The sequence below is a fragment of the Bombus bifarius genome, unplaced genomic scaffold (assembly GCF_011952205.1).
Source record: "Bombus bifarius isolate JDL3187 unplaced genomic scaffold, Bbif_JDL3187 scf7180000008000, whole genome shotgun sequence".
NCBI classification, from domain to species: Eukaryota; Metazoa; Arthropoda; class Insecta; order Hymenoptera; family Apidae; genus Bombus; species Bombus bifarius.
In genome coordinates this window covers 1,720,266-1,734,235 of record NW_022884379.1, presented here as the reverse complement: position 1 = coordinate 1,734,235, position 13,970 = coordinate 1,720,266, and the positions used below count along the sequence as shown (strand labels likewise).

Here is a 13,970-nt window from a genome sequence, read left to right as displayed (position 1 = left end):
AGTAGGCTTTCGAATACGATCGAAGTAGTCGATCGAGTATTTCAACGAAGAACGAAGTATATATGTTACATTCATTATAAAACGCATGAGTAAAAATTAGAAAAATAATTCACGAGAACGTGCGTCGTAGACACGTTCCGATTCAACTGTTAGACGATGCAGTTATTTAAATTAACCTCGTTACACTTGCTGGCGGACAGTCGTCGATTATCGAGTATCATCGGTGAAAAGCTTGGCTACAGTTCCCTTGCATGTGTAACATTGTATGCGGCGACATTTCCGAGCCTAGCTACAGAGAACTCTAGCCCACTGTATATCTCTTCTAAACCTTCGATACAAAAGTCCTTGCTTATAAACAGGAAATAGGAAGATCTGGCCGCGTGTAACTGCGAAGAATCGCCGCGTATTATCGATCCGAACGATTGACCAGCCTCCGTGAAACATCCAAGGTAATGCCCGTGTTTGTCCGAGGGACTACAATATAGCTCGTAATATAATGTCTCGACACGTTTAGAACCACAACAACTGATCGTTTTTAAATCGTGAAATAGTCGAGATCGATTTACAAAAACGACAATCATGAAAACCACTGATATAGAAGATATATTCACGGTATACCAAACAGGTTTCCATCGTTACATAAGTGAGTGTACACCAAGTGACTATATCATTCTTATCATTACCCTTGCATACTACTTTTTCCATCAGATTCGCCAAAGTGCACTCGACGATCCAGAAAACAAAGTCATGCACGAGGTTAAGTGCTTACTTATCATCGACCTGGCGTCGATTCTAATAGCGCAACGAACCGGTTCGTGTACTAAAAATCTACTATTCAAACCAAATTTTACAAAGGTTAAACAGGACCCCAGTTTATCGTCACCTAAATATTCGCGCAACCATCCGGATGTTTGAAAATTCATACGCGTAACACGATCCTCCGGTTCTTGCTCCAACGTAATGCATTTTAAAAGTGGAAAGTCCTGCATAGGTGGCGCTGGTCGCAGAATTGGCGCGGTATTGTCTACGAGTACTCCAGCTCTCTCTTTCGCGATGTCTTTCTCCTTTTTCCTCTCTTCGTGCTCTCTCCCTCGCCCTCACTCCTTCTTTCTCCGCTTCACTTGCCTTTCTTCGTTTCTCACATTTATATTTTTCTTTCTCTTTGTCACACGCACACAGAGAGACGAGTTTCTCTCACGGATGAGGTTCAACGAACGAGAGAGCGTGGCGCTTGCGCGGGGCTGCACGACTGCCGTAATTGTCGCTACGCTGCGAAAGTAGAAGGCGTACAGCGACAACCCTGTGCTCGTCTCCTTTCAGTCTTTCTCTCTGTTTTTTCCTCCCCCGATCTCTCCTTTTTTTCTTATTCCTTCTTCTTCATTTTTCCTTTTTTCAGCAAGAAAGTAATGGTACATTCATGCCGCGACAAAATATCAAAAAACGACCGAAAGAGATCTCCCGACCCTACGCGGCCTAACACTCGCGTTATATGTTCTTCCTCTCGATGGCTTCCACACGAATTTTTCACCTCTGCATTAACCTACAGAAAAGGAACCCGGAGAGTCGACCGGTTACCACAGTACTTCAATACTCGTCACTTTCCAGATGCCGTAATAAATGTTACGTCAAAACATTTTCTTAATGCTTTTGCTATAACTAGATTGCGAATGTTTATGCATTTATGAAAAATTTCAGTGCGCAAATATACAAAATATCCAAAACAAGGTACTCGTTGTAATATTTAAGATGAAACACGTTTATATTTATCTCCTCCCTAAATTATAGAACGCACAGACTGCGACGTTGTTGATATTGAATGAGATAAAATGGAAATGAATCAAGCGTTGAAGAGTAAGCTAACTATATGAGGACAGCCCTGATTTACTGAAAAGGTCACTCGGATAATCCTTTAATTACACGCGATCGCGAACAGCGCTATTCCAAAAAGACGAAACACGATCCGGTATGCTTTCAATTAAACTTCATTGAAATTTTACGTCACGTTGCGCGACGCTAAACGTTTCAACGTATCGCGACAAACGACCGAACGATTTGTTACGTAAGCACATAATTGAGCAGCGCTGAAGTTAGCCCGTGTTCGATTTCTTTTCCACCCGTGTGCTCTGTTGTCGTTTGGATTGAATATCAAGGTCGCGTTCTTGAGCCACATCGCGAAATTCTGCACGTCTTCTGAACGATGTTTACCCATCCTCATGCACACTAGAGTGTGCATACGTCGCGACTCGTAAGCGTACGCGCGACGAACAGGTGCGTGGCAAACCATAAACGTACATATACGAGTTATAAAGATTGACGCTGCAATCATAGCGCTTTCCTGATCGAACATCTAATCTTCGTTATTTTTATTCCCGTTTCATCGTTGAAGTTTCCTCTAATGACTAAATAATTCGCTTGGTACCACGGAGGTGCGTAAGCTGCATTGTTAATGAGATCTGGGAAGACAGTTTTGTTGAATGACCAACGTAGTTTATCAAACTACGCTTTACCTATCCAACTCTATGTATACGCTAAGTCCATTTGTTTCCGTAAGGTTTTCTGACGCTTTCTATAAGCAACATCTGACTAAAGTGCAGAGGGCAGAGTTCGTCCAAGTTGATTATCAATACCCGTTCCGTTTCCTACGGTATCATATATACATATATCTACCAGAATTTACACTGGAGATCGGACTAGATTTTGAATTTCTGGAGACAGTCCGCTGATTCACAATTTGAGTTTCTCCCGTACAACTTGCTAAGCTATTTTCTATTTAGTTGTACTTCGTGTAAACTAGCATCGAGGAATAAATACACTATATCCGATCTCGTATTCTCTTATCTGGTACACAGCACAGAATGTAGTTTCAGAAGTGGGACGCCCAATGTGCGAAATCTCAGTTTTACGCTGAGCATAGGTACGTAAGTGCAATGTGACAAAGAAGGAACGTTCTCCAATCTGCCGTTTAGTCACCAAGTAGAAAAACTATGAACTACCATACGAGATACGCAACGCTTCTTCCTTATATTTGAATTGTTTTTCTTAAGTACTTAGAATCGCGACTCTTTAGCTGTTTTAAACAAAACATCAGTTTCTTTGAAGCCGTCTGTCAGGAGTTCGATTAACTCTCTTCGCTGGAAGCCAACATGTAGAAAATTGCCTAACGTCAGTGGCCCTTGCCCCGCGTCGGAGACGATGCAGATTTTCAGCAAGTGAAGACATTCAAAAGAGACAGTTTGATCGGGCCTTGTTACGAATTTTCATGAAAAAGAACCGAAAACGCGGCTTGGCCCCGGGTACCGCCGGCTTTTCTAAACTCTACAGCGGCAAAGAACCAAGGTGGGGGCAGAACGAGGGACCGAGACGAGGCATATTAAAACGGCGTGGGGGCGAGCGAAACGCGAGACCAAAGCAGTTTTACAACACCGGCAGACGCTGCGATATTGCTCCGTCGTGCTTTCTGCTTTCTGGGAAAGGTCCGAAGCTCTCTCTCTCTCTCTCTCCCCACTCTCTCATTTTCTCTTTCCCCTACCCTCCATTCTCTCCCCGCTACACCCCGTCTCTCTTTCACCTACACGTCTGCACAACTTTGAACACGACCTACACGAACACTACCTCTTTCTACCAGTACTTCGTACACACTCTCATATCCATACCTCTATCTCTCTTTCCTTTCTTCCTCTCTTCCTCACTACCCCATTCTCATCAGTAGTATTTCTCCCTCTTTCTTCCCCCCTATTCCCCTGATCTATCAACACCACCTATCCTTCTCTCTCGCAAGATACTCACACAAATTCCACGCTTTTATATCCGTGTCTCGCTCGATCTTTCAGTTACCCCCATCTAACCCTCACTCGCTTACACCCACGCCAGTCTTTACCATCTGTCTCTTTCTATAGCGAAGGCTGGTAGTATCTATCTCTATCCACATTTCGTTCTCTCTCTTCAATCGCATCTCCTGCTCTATCTCCATTTCTACCCAGCTTCGCTGGTACCGTTTTCTCATATTCTCTCTGCGCGCGCCACTATGGCGCATCACTATAGGAAGATATAGTGCGGGCCCGACTACACTGCACGCAACTATACAACGTATAGTAGTACGGCGAAACGCGGCAACGAAAGACAAGGCCGTACCACTCGCGGCGAACGGAGGATACGAAAACAGTTTCACACGACCGACGCCAATGGTCTACGTACCACCATTATGATAGCTCGACAGAGTAAATAATATCGTGGGTATTCATTAATCAAGTAAGTGAACCTTGATGCGGAACGTAACACACATCGAGCGAATTTTTCAAGGGTCGAAAATGTATTTCTTTTTCTCGTCTCCCTTCGCCGATCTATGTGTCGTGTTGCACTACTGACGCGCAACACTCGCGGGGAACGTAGCAACCAAACCACCCGCTCGAGTATACCAGTTGCTAATTCGTTTTGCTCATGGCCCCTTTTTGCAAAAGAGAATCACAAATCGAGGCGTATATACATATTCGTTCGCATATTTCAGAAACATAGCGAAGTAACGTATACCGCTGCTTTCTACGTGTATCAGCATAAACGGGTGTTCACGGAAATATATACCCATTGTACCATCGCGAAATCGATGTGTGCGTGAAGAGGGTTAGCATCCTACACGATTGAAGAACACGTCGTGCTACGGAGACACACGCTATGTGTCGATGTGTGCGTGCCTCTTACACAACGTAAACGCGCGGTAGTGTAGGTTGCTTTGGCATAATAAGAGCGAGGGAGCGGAATATAATGCAACCTCCTGCGCTCAGTGGCCTCCCTGGAAGCTGTGGAATGTACCACCCACCCTGCCCTCCCATTCTATACAACGGAGAGAAGAGTCGTGCGGCGTTGGTCGTTGTAAACACTTCGTCGGACTATTAATACTAAAAATCTCGAATCAGTACGAGACGTTACTCTGTGATACTAACTAACTGGAGTTTTATAGGTCGTTACACGGGGGTTGAAATTATTTTTAATAGGCTATTTTCGTCCCCTGATTCACTCTCTCTAATCTTCTAATTATAGGAATTTTCTTCTTTTCTATTCTTAGTCAGATGCACATTTGAATATTAAAGGTGTTACGGCCAATATCAATGGACAAAAATTAATTTTACCAATCGTGACACGCTAATCAATCATGATTACATATCGACACTTCGTCCAGACTCAATTCCGTCAATTACTCGAGCGAGCTATTCGGCAACGGCATCGAGAACTTCACAATAACTGTGAGTTGCACGCTCGGTCATTCATTTCGCATCTTGTTGATAAGTGGAACTCTGCTTCGTCGCACACGACAACATGCGCCATTCGTGCGGGCGCGTGCCCATATAAACTGTAACGTATCGGCCATTGTTGCGTGCTCCGGATACATTGTCTCGCGGATTGCTTCGCATCTTCGTCGATAGTCTTTTCAGCATCTAAACTTTAGTGCCATAATTTTTATCGGTAGAACGTGTCGACCAGTTTTATCTGAGGAGCAGTAACACGACCGCACTAAAGAATATATTCAGTGAACAACGAATGACGAACCACGATTCTCGTTAAGATCATCGTTTTTCGTCTAATATTTTTAATTAAAAATCAGAAAAATATACTCTTAAAAGCATGCACGATTAATAACGTCGAATAATCGTTACATCGCAAACAAACGTTCATGCGTACCTATAGCTGTTACCATCGGCAAATGTGTGTATATGTATTTCTTCCTTCGTTTTCCGAGAAAAAAGAAGAAACAAGGCAGAGAAAGAGAAGGAAGAAGGGGAGGAAAAAATCTGACAAGAAGCAACACGACCACGACGATGTTAAAGGACAAGAGTGGAAAAAGAGAGGGCGGGTGGTGGTAGCGAATAGACGAACGAACCTATGGATATTTTGCGAGGGTGCGAAAGAGATGGAGGGTGAGCTGCGGGGGTGTATATTGGGACTTGTAAATGGGGGTGGGAGGTTCCACCTCCAGCCGAATCGATCCCACCGCAGTGTAGCACTATAGCAGTCCACGTGCATACATACCATGGATTTCTCTCTCTCACTCTCTTTCTCTCTCTCTCTCTCTCTCTCTCTCTCGCTATTTAGTTCTCCTTCTTCCCTCGTTCTCTACCCCGTTCGTTCCTTCACCCTCGTATTTTCTCTCGTATACTCTCCACACTCGTTGCACTACACCGTAACAAACCGACGCAGCTGCGCCAGTGCGCGTTCGACCGAGTGCAACCGGAACAGGAATTCTGGATGCTGAATGAAACTTTTTTTTAATGATCGTGATTAATACGTTGACACTGTTTCAACGGGCACGATGCGGGGGTGGTCGTGAACTTTTACCGATTCCGTGTGGGTGACGTTCCGCGATGTGAGACGTACAACGTCAGGTTCTGGACCAAGCACCGCTCAAGCGAATGAAACATAGCCCTGTGGACGTTGATGGATTCGCGAACCAGCATCAAAGGATACTAAATCTCTATTATCTGCTCCCGGCAAAGATGATTCCGTTCCGGGACCATCGTGAATTCCGCCTGATCGCTTCCGTTTTCCAAAATTTTGTATATACCACCATATCTCACATTATTGGCAACTCATTGAAACGTTCCAAATTTATGTCAGCATCGTAACTTACACTACCGATCATAAGCATTAACACATTCCGTACAATCGAAATAATATTATCCATTAATAATAAATCCACGATAGTTGTTATTATAAATTTGTTATTTCCTTTGCATCGTACGTGTCTTGTAATATAAAAGACTAAATAAAATTTGTTAGTGATACAACTATAGTATTCTATACTATTCAAAAGTAAACAGTAGAACAATATTCAGAACGCTCCTGTTAAATTTATGTGTCAATTTTTATGTTTCGAGCAGGTTGAACTACACGATAAGTGGGACTATCGGTTAACGCGAAAACCAAGAAATACAGGCAGGTTATTATAAATCGATAAACGCAACGCTATGGTATATCCTCGTGCGCTGATTGGACATCCTGTACGAGGATTACTGACACGTTCATTCAATTCGTAGTACGTACTACTCGCGCTCAGCCGATGACTGCAGTCACAGAATGCGCGTATATGGGTGCTGCAAATCGAACGCGTAGGTGGAGGAGGGATGAGGATGGAGGAAAGGGAGGAGAGGAGGTGTGGGAAGATAACGGGCATGGAGTATTATTACGTGTGTCGTGGTACACAATCGACATACACATTCTGCTATGTAGAGCGCAGGTTGCACGGGTTGTACCCAACAATTTGTCGGGGGTACGGAATCGTGAAAATTTGAAAGGAACCAAGAGAGAAAGTAGCCGGATTTCGACGGTCAACAACAACCACGTTTCTTTCCCACAGAACGATTCCACAACATGAAAAAAAAACACACAGAGACTGTCCTTGTTTCTCGTTAACGAAAAAAAGCAAGGAGAGCCACGTTTCAACGCGAGAAGATGAAGTTTTTAAAAGGAGGAATGTGTTACGTTGACGACCCGTTTCTGATAATAAGACGACAAAGAAGTAAATCAAGGTTTATGAACGCTTAGAACACTTCATGCGATAAGGTCCCGGTGTCTTGTATAAATAAGGAGTTAATGGCCAGTTATGATTCAAGTTCACGCACAAGTGTTCCCTAATTACATTCTCACGTCCATATTTTCCTGTAAAGCCATGCTCTCGGTACAGATTATACGGAACGTTAACACGAGCTAAACACGAAGCTGGCACTATGTTAGCCGGTATAGCGGCCATACCCGTCGCTCATTGTACTCGGTTCAATAGACGAGACTATAGGTTTCTCGTACCACCGATGTATGCGTTACACATGCGTGTGTATATACATATCGGCGTGCGTGTTCACGTATCAGAGTATTAGGGCTTATATGGGACCCTTCAGTCACATTTAACTGCGATGCAATTTGCAATTTACTATATTTTAATGGAAACCTAACAGATATCGTTGTTTAAGATAACATTTTGAAACGTTTTTACTATCAATTCACTCAAAATTTCTTGCAAAGTTTTGCAGACGGAAATACACACAAAGAATTTTATTATTATATGAGAAATCAAATATCAATTTAACCAATATACATTTTGACATCGATTGAACGGGTTTGTGAAAAAATGATACAATTAAAACTTTTCTCGTGACAAGTCCCTTTCAGCCGCTTAACAACTCTAAACTTCGATGCCAAAAACAATAACTCACAGAAAGACCTATCGTGGCCAATTCACAAAAAAAAAAGGGGAGGAAAAAAAGGCTAAAGCAGAAACCACTGAACCATGTATCACAGGCAGATATTGCAAGGTGATCGAATCATCCATCGACCGATGCACTCTGGATGCATCACCATATGCGCGTGTATGTGAGCGTGGATCGTGGGCGGCGGACACATGCATCGTCGATTGACGTAGGCATGCAAATGCTCGACAGACTGAGACAGACCCAAGAGAGACGGCCACAGTGACCGGAAGACATGGACAGGAAAAAACTTACTTTATTCGTTAACCTGTTCACGGAGGAAAGATTCATTCAACCCGTTACGACCGATTGTTTTGCCGCACTTGTCGGTAGACGACCGTTTTGAAGTGACTGTTGCAACGGCTTCCTCTAATTATTGCGTAATTAGTACTCATTTGTTGCACACAAAGTAGAATTTTTATCATTTCTAACGGAAACCACACAGTGTAAAGTATCTTCATATTGTTTCCAAAGAGTTAAGTGTCAGCATTTATCTCGCAAGATGTGGCACGGTTTGAGTGAAATTTCGTGTCACCACTGTCACCAGAAGCTCGAGCCAGCTGTGCAAAGCAAGCAGAGGGGCTAACTGAAGTTATTTGAAAAAGCCGCGACTTTTTGTAGGAAGTATAGACCTAAAGTCTATTCTAAGGATATAAAAAACTTTCAGGAATGGCTTGTAGTTGTTTTAAGATCGTATTCACGCAACATATTTCTGTATTCAAGTGCAGAAGATCAGCCACCTAAAAGAGAATCACGATACGGAAATAAATTTTGAAAACGTCATTATCTGAAGTGTCGAAAAATTTCACGGTAATTTTTGTTTCGAGCTCTTCGACAGTAGCATGAAACAAAATCCTAACTTAACGATGAGCGTTTAGTTCGAGAAAGTGGTTCATTGTAATTGGTTAACTTTAATAGCTCCGCGAGAAATGTATCGTCCAAGAAAAACGAGTAAGGGAAATACGTATTTGCAGCATTGAACGTTAAAAATAACGTCGACCATCGATCGCGATGATCTGAATATCGCTTGTTATGAAACCAACCAGGATGTTTAAGGAATAATAAAATTCGTTCGTATAATCTTTTTATTCCTTTATCATCAGGCTCAGGGTGAAAGAAGAAGAAGAAGAAGAAGAAGAAAAAGAAGCAACATCCCTCGACGAAAGAGTCAGTCCATGAAATGAACTCCTGGTTAACGGGATCATACTGGCGAGGCCAGCTCTGTGTCTTTACCTCCTCGATCGCAGACGTCCCTCGTTTTCCTCCTTCCCTTCTTAAATAGACTCTGTTCTTTCTACTTATCTGTCGCAATTTGCCGTTGTCTCTGTGCCTTTTCAGACTTCCAATGATTACAAGTATCTTGGTATCGATCGTTTGGCAAATTGAGTTCCAGATGCTCGAACTAGAAAATTTAAGTTAGAAATAATTTACTTCTTAGGATCATTTTAAACAAGAGCTACACTATATAATTATTATTTAAAGTTCTATCTCTCTAGTTAGTTTTGTTAATTAGAAATGTCTCTTTTTAACAAATCTTTATTTCTTTTCTGTGGGAAAACACGCGCAGTATAGTCGTATTTCTCGTACACAGGAATAACTATTTTCCATATCCACTTGCTCGTCACTGCTTTACCCGTGTCGATCGCCCCTCGAGGGTCTTCTTCGGGGTTGAAGCCGCTTGCAAGATTTCCGATATCCGTCAGGCTTACATAAAATCGAACAAAACAGCCGGGGAAAGACGTCAAGCTTCTGTTATTCGATAAAAACTTCACCTTCGTCTGAAGTATGCGACCGCCTTCTTGCTTAATTAGATTGCCATTCGAACTGGACCATCGCCACTAGCTTGTCTCTATTTTATTTATATTAAGTACAATACACTCGCTAGACAATAATATTAGTGAATAGATCAACGACTGTACTAGTGTTGATCTCCTTCATTTATTTATCTTAGGTTTGCCTATTGGAACTTAATCTTGCATCAAATACGAGATTATTAACAACACTGTGAGAAAATGTACTACGATAGCTCACGAAGATATCGCAATGAAACTAATAACGTCCAACACAAAGATGAACAACACAAAATTATTGGACCTAATACTTGGTTTCTTCTGAATAATATTGTCATTTATGGATGTTTACGGTATACAGAAAAAAAGAATTCATTCTTCCGTTGCTTGAAACAATTATTTCAATTTTTCTTTTAATATTCAATGTTTTCATTCGCGGGTAAACAACGATACGATGATAGAAAATATGCGAGGAGCTTTCTACGGAATAAGATAAATGTTCTGGAATATTCTCCTCGTGCCATGTCTCGTACCATTTTGTCGAAGAATTTTCCAAGGAACTGCAATTTTCATCTTCAATAGGAGGCTGCGTTTGAAGTATGGAACGTAAATACATTGGTCGATATCAGAGAGAAGTTCGTTAAGTCCACCCCTGATTTATATCAGTACTTAAGAGAACACTCTCAACCCGTAGGCCAACCCCTAATGAAAGTTGTTCCCCTGTTGTATATACACATTTACACGAGGAAAATTTTCGACTGTCGTGATTCGCCGGATCGATAAGCGTCAAGTGCAGCGGATCGATCGCTAAGTAAATTACCTACTTGCAAATTTAGCAACACTGCCCCGTTCTAATCCCGTGATTCGATTGCTACGAGTATTCAATATAGTTTGCTCGATTCTGTTAGCCAAAAATGATCTTCCCTTTGGAAAAATGTAAAATTTGCATTTTTCTTGATACAAGAAAGTTGTTCGGGAAAGTTTCTATTTCGAGAAAGTCGTTCAGGAGCTTGAGAAAGTTTAACAAGAGAACTGCGATTAAAAGGAGGATTAAATTATTCAGAGACTCGATCCATTAACTTCATTTTCTGAATGTTTCTTAATTTTATGTGTGATTAATTTCTAATTTTGAAGCAGGTGCAAAAGAGATAAATATATAATAATCGCCTTTCAGTCTCGATAAAAATAGTGTTAAAAGTAGTTACACGCTTTTAATAATTGCAGAAACAAAAGATCTAAGTCTCGTCATATCGATAGATGTAATAGTTGAAGCGTTAAATTGGCCCGTAGAAAGAATAGAGACCACAGAGAATCAACGATCACAAAATACAACGTGTTGCGAACATCTAACTCGAGGTAACATTTATACCGTCTTATTTTAAACTTTCTTCTCTGCCCAATTCGCACTGCCAATTTGCCACAATCGACCCCACGATATAGCAAAAACACAAGCATCTTACTTACAGTAAAGATATCGTTAGACATCTAGGACTGCTTTCCCCGTATCTCACTTCGGAATTGCGGCATCCTATACAGATCGTCCCAGATTCTGGAATCGTCCAGTATACTTCAAAACTCTGCTATTTTCCAAGCGAAAACGCTGCCTCTGAAACGCATCCACGATCGATCGACCTACGTTTCATCGAGCGATCGCAAGATGGGCGTAGGACCATCTCTTCATGGACCAGAATAGCGTCGGGTCTGACGTCATGTAGAATGTAGACGTAGTAGGACCAACGACACACGGCCTGGATGACGAAGAATGAAAATATCGTGGCTGCTCGTCAAGCTCGCGTTACACACGCCACATGCACATGCATATGTCGACGCGCGCGCATTCACAATTCGTGCAACGCACGCGCATACATGTGCATGTATAGGGTGGTTAGCAGGATACTGATTAATAATAATACATAATAATCCTAAGATAAGAACAGATTGCTTCATTTTGATACCTATACAAAAAGCATGATTCATTGTGTCCAACATTCTTAAAGCTCGTTCGCATCAATTCAAATAATATGAAACTCCTTCATCAAAGGACATGCTGTGGTCTCTTGATTGGAAAGATTCTTTCAAGTTTCTATTCCAACTCTCGTTTAATCCTGTTACTTCGAGAAGAAAAGTTCTTAATTGTACTGAATATTACAACATGGTTTGATTCGTCGCTTCTACGTGATTTTAGATTGAAATTTATAACGATTAAAATCAGGTAATATCTTGCCGAGCACCCAGTAGGTACGTGTCGTTGCAACTCGTTAGCGTCGCGACGTGCGAGCGTGAGGTATTCGTAATGTTTCACGAGAATGACGTCATTCTCGCGGGGCACGCGCACTGGATGCACATTCTCCGAGCAAAAACCCCGCGGATTCGCCGCCAAAACAAACCAGATGAACCTTCGCGGTTTGCCAGCTCCCCCCCATTGTTTGCCGCGTTGCTTAATATACTCCTTTTTTATGCAGAACAAGGATCACGCATTAACTGAGATACAGGTTTCAAAGATTGCGTTCTGAACGTTGGGTCAACTTAATATACATTAGGTGACAACCGGTCGCATTTATATCAAATGTTATATACCAACAATTATGGTTCGCTTTTTATATCAACTGTGTACATAAATCACTATGAGCGTCGTACAGATCGAAAATAAGCCAGGACAATGTAGGGCATACTTTGTTCGGTACAGTCATTGGAAAGTGTATTTCTCTTAGAAAACTTTCGTAGAATATCCGCACCGGCCCCGAATTTACTGCAGATAGAGTTGGGAAAGTAATTTCTACGCAATAAAACGCTACAAGTGGATCCGGCCGTAACTTTTCCGCCGCTATGGAAGACCACCACCTGGGTGGGTTCCGATCGTTGGATAATTCGCGATAAAAGGGGAAATCTAATTAAACTTCGTCCCCGATACCGATAATACCGGTCATCTCCGATGTCGTTGTCAATCGGCGAAAATGCAATTTGATCTAGATGAGCGAGAAAAAAATGCACTAAAAAAAAAGTGATCGAACCACTTTGGTGATCAAAGGAGAAAACAGGCCTGACCCAGTTTTCGCGATTGCGGTTACCTCCGTATGAAGGAACTTGCAATAACTCGTCCTTCTGCCGTCTCCTGCAATCTTAAATCCACTGACTTTCCCATGTCCCTTCTTTTCTTCCCCCTTCGCGATCACCTTCTTACGCGTGCCACGTGCACCAACGATAAAAACGTGCAACCAAGTGTATGGAATCGTGTGCTTGATCAAAAATAGACGCGGCATGAGGAGAATTAATGACAATACAATTAGCGACGGTGCTGGAATCTTAGGATGGAAAGGCAGTTTTTTCATTTAGAAGACATTAGTCTTTAGCCGTTGATAAATTGAAGATTTTTTGTGAGTAGAATTCTATGGAACTTTGAAATTACTCTATCATAAGATAAAAGAAAATGCGAACGTCCTGATGATCTTCACACGGAGATATTTCTTGAAAATACGATTAGTTGTCATTCTGAGATCAATAAATAAATGATCTATAACGTGCAGATAGCACTGTAAATGTGATATTTCAACAGCGGAAACTCGATATTTTAATGGTTAAATTCCAACGTTAATTCGAGGATTTAATTACGTCGATTTTTCTAGCTGGAAATTGAATTATTAATAGCTAATTAAACGATGAACGATAGGTTTTTGCCGGACGTGAAAGTATCCTAGACGACCGGTAAGGTAGAATGCAAGTAGAACGAACGCACGAGCGCGGCCTGTTGCAAAATCATCCTGAGATTGCTAGGTCCGACTGGCTGGCCGAGCATTGCAAGAGTTTCACAACGGCCATTGTTAGATAGAACGATGTCGAAACCGCATCAATTTTAGAGGAAACGGGGACGAAATGGAAGACAGCAGTTCCGAGGTAACCTCACCTGCGTCTCGCTGTACCGACCTTCGAAACGGCCTTGATAAAATTTGGA

The 13,970-nt window shown here is 42.0% G+C and overlaps 1 protein-coding gene across 4 annotated transcripts in view; it reads right to left on the bottom strand.

Moving 5' to 3' along the window:
- The window catches only part of LOC117206286, a 34,536-nt gene that overhangs the window by 9,263 nt on the left and 11,303 nt on the right, over window positions 1-13,970 (bottom strand). The window contains exon 1 of one of the 4 annotated variants that reach the window (XM_033445474.1): window positions 11,486-11,715. The exons of 2 other annotated variants lie outside the window; for them this stretch is intronic. The gene's annotated coding sequence lies outside the window, so the exon portion shown is untranslated. Of the gene's footprint in view, window positions 1-6,021; window positions 6,040-11,485; window positions 11,716-13,970 lie in introns of those variants that run through there. One more of the 4 variants, XM_033445475.1, reaches the window with a different exon arrangement.